At 39.7% G+C, this 7853-nt stretch overlaps 1 long non-coding RNA gene across 1 annotated transcript in view; it reads right to left on the bottom strand.

The window, feature by feature from the left end:
* The window catches only part of LOC121393768, a 31264-nt gene extending 24062 nt beyond the window's left edge, over window positions 1-7202 (bottom strand). Inside the window, exon 1 of the long non-coding RNA XR_005961328.1 lies at window positions 6506-7202. This is a non-coding gene — a long non-coding RNA (uncharacterized LOC121393768). The remainder of the gene's footprint in view (window positions 1-6505) is intronic.
* Between the last annotated feature and the right edge of the window lie 651 nt (window positions 7203-7853).

The raw sequence follows: 7853 nt of genomic DNA on the forward strand, positions 1-7853 counted from the left end.
GAATCTTGCAACTAAGGAGCTACATTGGCTCCAAATAGAACAAAACTCCTCTCAAGCTTAAAGGCCTGATATGGGCCAACCATACAACTCAAGTAGCCACTAATCCTGAAGATCAACAAAAAGAAACTACTATTAAACTACCCAGCTCACCAGGCAGGGGTGGAAATGCTAGAAACAAGCATCCCAAACCTCAACCTAACACACTGGAGAAACGCTAATCTAATAAAGCTCACACCATTGCGTGCTTTGCTTAACTACGAACGCAACGACTATCCAAAACAAACACAACATCTGATCTTCCAAGTAATGACAGCAACTTGGCTCCTAATCCCAAGATATTGGAAAACAACTGAAGTACCCAGTAAAAGGGAGCTTATAACACTCTAACCTCACTCACAAACAAATGGCACTTGGTTCCAACCAACAAATGAACTTAAGTTCAACATCAATGCAACGGTGGAAGCAGTGGAAAAAGGAATACCACTTACCCAGACAGACCTGAGAAACACTCCTCTAGCCACATAGCGAAAACAGATGAAAGACACAGAACCAAAACCCGGTCAGTAAAGAGAACAGAACTTTAAAATCTGACATAACCCCTACAATCTCCTAACCCTCATTAACTTTCAAGAAGGCCCCAACCTTTCCCCCTCTAACTTTTTCTTCATACTCTATCTTTCTATTCTATATGTTATTGGACACCGGATAAATAGCTCAAGAACTGTGAGGCTATATTTTTTCTTTATGCAAGAACTTAACTGATGTCCAATCTGATGTTGTTTATGAAAATGTTAAAACAATAAAAAAAAACTTTGAATAAAAAAAAACATTCTGCATCATTTCTGAAATAATCAAGTTCATCTTCACTATTCCTCTCTCAGCATCTGTTTCTCTACATTCTGTCTTCATGCAGGAGTTTGGTGTCAGATATTCATTGACAGTTAGATCCAATATATCTTTAGGGGGGGTTCCTTTTGCCTAGAAGATGTATTAGAGCTCACGCTATTGAAATCACCAGACATCATTTCTCTCTACATGCAGGATTTGTGCAAAAAGATTTGTTAGATTTTGTTTGTACTGCAATCAGTTATTTGAGTGAATTAATCTGCTAGGAAAGGAAGCCCCCCCCCATAAGATACATTGGATCTAAATGTCAATGAATATGTGACACCCAACTGCTGCAAGAAGACAGAATGATGAGAAACAGATGCTGAGAGAGGGATAGTGGATATAAACTTGATTTTTTTTTCAGAAACAGTACAGAATATTTAATTGATTGTATTTAGAACATTTCTTATTTCAGTATGATGAAGCTTATATTCAATTTTCATTTTCGCGATAATTCCCCTTTAATAAAACTAACAAGAATTAGGCTTAATCATGCGACATGTATTTATTCTCCTGACATTAAACAGATTTCTATTAGCTGTTCAGCTGGGACTTGCCAGCAAAAATGACTAACATACAGGTAAACTACATTCTCTCTCTATAACCAGGATTATTTATTTCTAAAATATTTGTTTTCTCCAAAATAAAAAATGTGATATTGCTGCTCTTTTTTTATGGCAAAGATCTAGCTCAAAGTGCTCTTCTTCTGTGAAAGGAAAAATTAGAACACATCCATGCCATAATGGCTATTAATGAATCAAAGAATAGACACAGCAGGATATTCCAGGTCTGATGAGTGGCACTATTCCAGTCTTAGATAATGGTACTTCACCATGAAAAATGAGAACTGGGCATGATTCCCCTCAAGTTTGCTCTAGCAATTAGCTGATGAGTCGCTGTACGATGGAGGAACGCTATACAGTTGATCAGATCTATAAATGGGAATACTTTCTAGTCTGAAATAAAGCTTGATGGTGCATTGTGTTTATGGATGGAATATTAAAATGTATTCAATGTTATATTTTGTCCATTCCAAATTTGATGAATGGTATACTTTTTGTGAATAGCAGAACCAAGCCACTCTTTCAGTCCAGCTGGCTTTTACATATATGTTCCACCCATTTAGACTTTCCTACAGAAAAGAACATTGAGGGTAAAGCTATTTTTTCCTTGAACATACATTTCCCTCTGCCTAATTAATTTTTCAGTCACGTTAGGGGGCCATAATGGAAAATAGTGTTGTCTGTAGATAAGGGTTTAAAATAGTAGGGTGCCAGTGGAAAGTTAGGGGGTGATTAAAATAATGGATGGTTGAAATACTAGGGTGATGGAAGGTTAGGGTGTTGATGGAAAATAGTGTGGTCCAAGTCTAAGGTTAGGGGATAATGAGAGAAAATAGTGATGTTTCTAGTAGAAGGATGGGGTGATGAGGGAAAATAGCAGAGGCAAGATGATAAAAAAATATTGTGGTGGAAATCTGAGAGAATTTAGTGAGACACTAATTGAAGGTTAGGGGATGATGATGGAAAATAGTGGGGTCCTTCTCCCAATAATTAATCTTGCGCTAGTGGAAAGTAAATGGATGATACACCTCTAAGATTACACTTGTCTAGTTCTATTAAGGAGAAAATAGGCAGGGGTAAATATGTAGGTATTTTGTCACCTGCTGCAAGAGATTTGGAAGTGGAAACATATGGGAGGGGGAAGGTGGCCAATTGTTGGACATTCATCAATTGATTCCAAATGTTTTGCATTCTGAGTTAGACTAAGCTAACAGAGTAGAGGAAAGCTCTGATATTTTGACAGGGAATTACACCCCTTCCATTAAAATCATTTGCTGGAAGTAATAAAGTGCAAACAGTTTGTTTCGAGAGCCGGGGCCACCTGAAATGCTGTGCATGCCACACAACGTTTGCATTTTATAGCTTCCATAATTTTAACGGAAGGGGCACAACCTGATAAAGAGCATTGCTCAAAACATGCTGCCCGAACCCAAATATTGATTTTGAAATTGGAATCACTGCAGGAGCTCATCTTCCATACACAACCAGCTTGTGGCAATGTGTGAATTGACTGGAAGAGCCAGATAATGTTGTCTCTTAAAACCCAGCTACAGAGAATGGAGGCTAAGTCTCTGAGGAATCTGGAGCTGGTACACTTACTGGGAATTATGATCATACCTGTGGATAGTATTTTACTATGGTTTATTATTACTGCTGGCATTTGCTATTACTGTGGATTATGAACATTGCTAACCTAAATTATGGAATAAACTCTAATGGACTAAACTGGCACCCTATGGGTGAAAGCCCCCTAAGTTAATAAATATAATAGAGTAGAGCTGCTGAAAAATAACATCCAGACAGTATTTTCAGCTGCAGGGTAGATAAAATAAAAATAGGAAGTGTTATAATTTAGAAACCATACAAAAGAAACAATGAAGATAAACGTAAACACAGTTTTCACGGTAATGATTTGATCAGCATACAGCAAATGGGTCAGTGTGGATTTCTAGAGTGTGAATCAAGTCTGCATCATTTGGATGTATTTATCAACATTCTATTGTTTTCAGCCTAGAGTTGAGATTTGTTGTGGAAAAAACAATTGTGGCAACTGTTTAACCTAGTGATTTCATGGACAGGTAACAGACTGTGCATTGGTAGAATAGCAGCCAGTGTGATGTTGGGTGGCCAACTTTTTACTGGGTTTTTTCAAAAGTTTTTGGATGTGTGTTATCCCCTATCCCCACCACAATCACATGGGCTGAATAGGTTGCCTAAACCCGATACAATAAAGACACAATACACACAGAACGTTTTGCTGGAGCAAAGTTCAGAGCTTGTTTATTGAAAATTCATTACAGATTGTAAATCTATCACTGAACCTGACACATAAATTCATGTCAATCAGCCAGCCTCTAGGACGGTTGCTACGGTTCCTCTAAGGCTGCCATAACTTTAACTAAACTATCCAGAGCTCTGACTTCAGTATCTTTTTAGCCATTTTCCTTGGGAAAACCAAGTAAAGTACCTGAGTGGCAGCCCAAATCCTAAACAAGTATAATCCTGTTTTAAACCCAATATATTTTTACTTTTGGCCAACACTTTTTTAAATTGAAACTTAGTAACCACCCTCTTATCCCTGTGCATAAATAATAGGCCAGGGACATCAGGTCTCATCAGGCAGATCTATTTATAAGAGATAGAACCCAATCTAATTACTTTGCTCTTGCTCCCTGGTCTGCTTTAGATCTTTCCAACAAGATTGTCATTTCCCCTCCAATTAGCATTAATCCTAAATGCCCCAAAGAAAGTCACGGCAAATCAGTATTGTAACACGCAGACTTCATATTTACTAAAACAACCATGTGCAATACCTGAATTAACTTTTGCAGTAAATGGTTTTCTCATAAACAAGTTTTTCTGCCCCTGGACAAGTCTTTTACTAACTGCTTAACTAACTGATATTTTGTTTAATAACCTCTGAGAAAATGCAATACCCGCTAATTTTCTTTTTATATAGGCCACCGTTATTTGTTAATGGGAAAGCTCTAGTAAATATATCACTAACTTCACACTTTTCTTTATATTTCACTTTTCTAGAAATTCTGGAATTTTCCAAGGATTCGCAATTGTTGGAATTGTTCAGAATTTCACGTAGCTCTGCCAAACAATGTCTAAAATGTGCTGTGGGAAAAAGGATATCTGCACATGAGGCATTAGCGTTGCAGGGAGCACCCTGCTCGTTTATTGTGCGGAGATGCAACGTTTCTATTTCCCCAGACCAATTGTGAGGTTGCTGATCCTCTAATATTGTGCACTGGGCTGATCTCTCTAAAGTTGTGCGATTCTTCTAAATTGCTTATGTGAGTCAAATGTGCTGTGGGCATTCAGTTCCTTATACTTCTACTTTACCTGATGACTACCACAATGAGCTGAACTTTGAATGAGATAAACTGTCAGCTATTTTGTTTGTACAATGGGGGACATGCTTAGCCCTAAACCAAATAGCATTTTCTAGAGCCTTCAGCACAAAATATTTTAACAATTTAAAAATAAGGAGGAGGTGTTCATTCTCAAATGCTAAAGAGGGTTTTATCAAAACTATTCCCACAGCGATTACTCTTGTGGCAAAACTAAGATGCCAATTAAAGCATCTATTAAAGGATAGTTCTGTTGTTCCTAATAGCCAATGTGACCAGCTATTTCAGTTTTGCTAATTTGTCCTAGGGGAAACTGACCTCAAACTGTCGATTTCAGTGCCTTGTATTGTGCTATTTGTGCTTACTGTGTTTGCCCTAGCCAAAGAGACTCCAAACTTAACAGCAATCCAGATGATTGAGTCAATCAAAGCTAAGCACGCCTTGTAGTTGGGAGGGACAACAAATAAGAAACTATCCAAATATTGAATTATCAAGTGGGGACTTGTTTCAAATTTGACTAATCATTCAATGAAAGTTGCAAAACAAAAATAAAAATGGCCCTGAAAATGAAAACCTAATAACTTAAAACAACTGGGAGAAATGGGCAGATGCGTAAAAGCTGATTTTACATCGCCCTTAGCTAAGACAGCACCCGTAACTAAAAACCTAACTGCTTTCTGATAAAATAATGTTCCCCTACTCAATGTACTGAATGAGCCACAGTGAGATTTGGATTTTTGCTATTGAGTACTGTTCCCATTTCTACCAGGGAGCCGTTATCTTATTACATTCCATTGTTCAATACATTGCATTGTTCTGCTGATGGGCTGCTGGAGGGGGGGGAGGGGGTGATATCACTCTAACTTGCAATGCAGCAGTAAAGAGTGACTGAAGTTTATCAGAGCACAAGTCACATCACTGGGGGAACTTGGAGAGTTTATTTGAGGTAGCAAAAAACCTTGCAAACCTAACCTTTGATAAATACCCCCCTTAGTGTCTTGTATATATTGATAATGGGTGAGGACCTCTTTGTAGGAATTTTGTGGTCACAGCCTTATTGCACCCTGCTTAATGGTTTAAAATTGAACAGTAAGAGCAACCTTCTCTTTTTTGTCATTTGCAGTAAGCCTCATTAAATGCACAGCATGGGTTTCGTCCAGGGAGGCCTCTGTCCCCTGCTGTTGTATTAGTATGTAGTTCTTGGGGTCATCATCCCTAACTACAAATATATGATTTCTGACTCTCAACACACCTCCCTATGCACTGCCATTTAAAAAAAAAAATCATATATAAGCTGGCAAAGGCCGCCATAGCTCTTATAAGACTCAGTTACAATATCTATGTGCTTATAAAGTTGAGGTACCAACTGTAGAGATTTTGTTGATAGGATATTACTCAGAATGCAAAACATTTGGAATCAATTGATGAATGTCCAACAATTGGCCACCTTCTATCCTCCTCAGAGTCCCCCTCCCATATGTTTCCACTTCCAAATCTCTTGCAGCAGGTGACAAAATACCTACATATTTACCCCTGCCTATTTTCTCCTTAATAGAACTAGACAAGTGTAATCTTAGAGGTATAGCTTGGCATACAGTGGCATCTTTTAAGAATTTTTCAGGTACATCTGTGCTGGTACCACACCATTGAGCAAAGAATTAAATACATTCTTGAGGAAATCAAGACATACATTACCTAACTCCTGAGTGATGTGCTGGTCCAACCCACTTGTACTTAGCCAGGCCTTTCTGTGAGTGTCTGTTGAGAAAGCACAGATGGGAGGGGAAGAGGAGGAATGCTACAGGCTCTGTTCTCATGAGACCCACTTACAGTAGCAGTCTCACAAGTTGCTGGCTGTCTTGTCAGGATCTCGTTGCTGCTGAAAGTTTGGGGTGATGAGGAAGTCCAGGGATATTGATAGGCAGGCATCTTTTCTGAAGGCTCTTGGCAGGCATGGCTTTCTTCACTGCTGCTGCCGCTTTAAGAGCCTTTGCTGACTTCTTATCAGGGGCAGTGCTAACAAGGGGTGCACGCCTCTTGCCACGCTGCCTAGCAACCGGGCTCGCTGCTTTTTCTGAGGGAGGGGAGCTGGCCTCCTCACTAGCTGCTCTCGTCAGCTGCCTTCTCCAGCCACTGCAGGATGCTCTGAAGGGAAAGAAGTTCTTGCGCTGGCATCTCTGCTCCTTCCACTCCACCTTGCAGGATCTCTTGCTCGGTCTGCTTTCTCTAGTCTTCATTACTGGAACCACTGAAAAACTGCTCCGGGGTGACAGGCTGAGGTACTGGTGTGAACCTCTTAAATAGTCTCTAATTTTTACCCCTAACTTTCCTGCCACAGAACAGATACGACAATCACCTATGAGAACCTCTAACTCTGCCTAAAAACTTGGATATCCTGACGTCTAACCATGGAGTGAACCATTAGCTCCCACCATGCCATGCACTCAAAGGGTGCAATCTGACACCCCTTTTTGGCTTCATTCAGGTGCTAAGAAGAGTCTGCAGCCATGCTGCGCAATCTGAAATCCCAAGACATTGGTGAGCATCTCTGACAAGCGCTGTCCATGGTGCTGAACACAGATTGTCCCTACAGTACATACAATACACATGCACAGCAGGGTGACTCAACGACAGGGACTAGCAATGGATACAGAACAGTGTCAGTGAGTCACATTCACTTGGAGCTGCTGAGTTCCCTTAACTGTCATTTTTCCTAAAATAAACCCACCCCCTCTTTGCAGGTGCCTCAGCCTGAGGGATAATTTAAACGTCCCAGAGGTAGACAATACAAGTCTGAGGGGAAGCAGCGCTGACAGATGTTCATTTTGTAGGAGGTGGGCAGAGGTAACTCAGTAGTAACTTTTTCTTCCTCATTGCAGATCCAATGCACAGTATATTATGCATGCTGATCTCATATAGCCTGCACAATAACTGATTGATTTGCTGAATGTCTGTAGCTGAAACATCCCTTACAAGTACATTTGATACATTAGGACATACCATTTGGTGTTTATGTAGTCAAGCATAGTACGGAATGTTACCA

The sequence above is a fragment of the Xenopus laevis genome, chromosome 5L (genome assembly GCF_017654675.1).
Source record: "Xenopus laevis strain J_2021 chromosome 5L, Xenopus_laevis_v10.1, whole genome shotgun sequence".
NCBI classification, from domain to species: Eukaryota; Metazoa; Chordata; class Amphibia; order Anura; family Pipidae; genus Xenopus; species Xenopus laevis.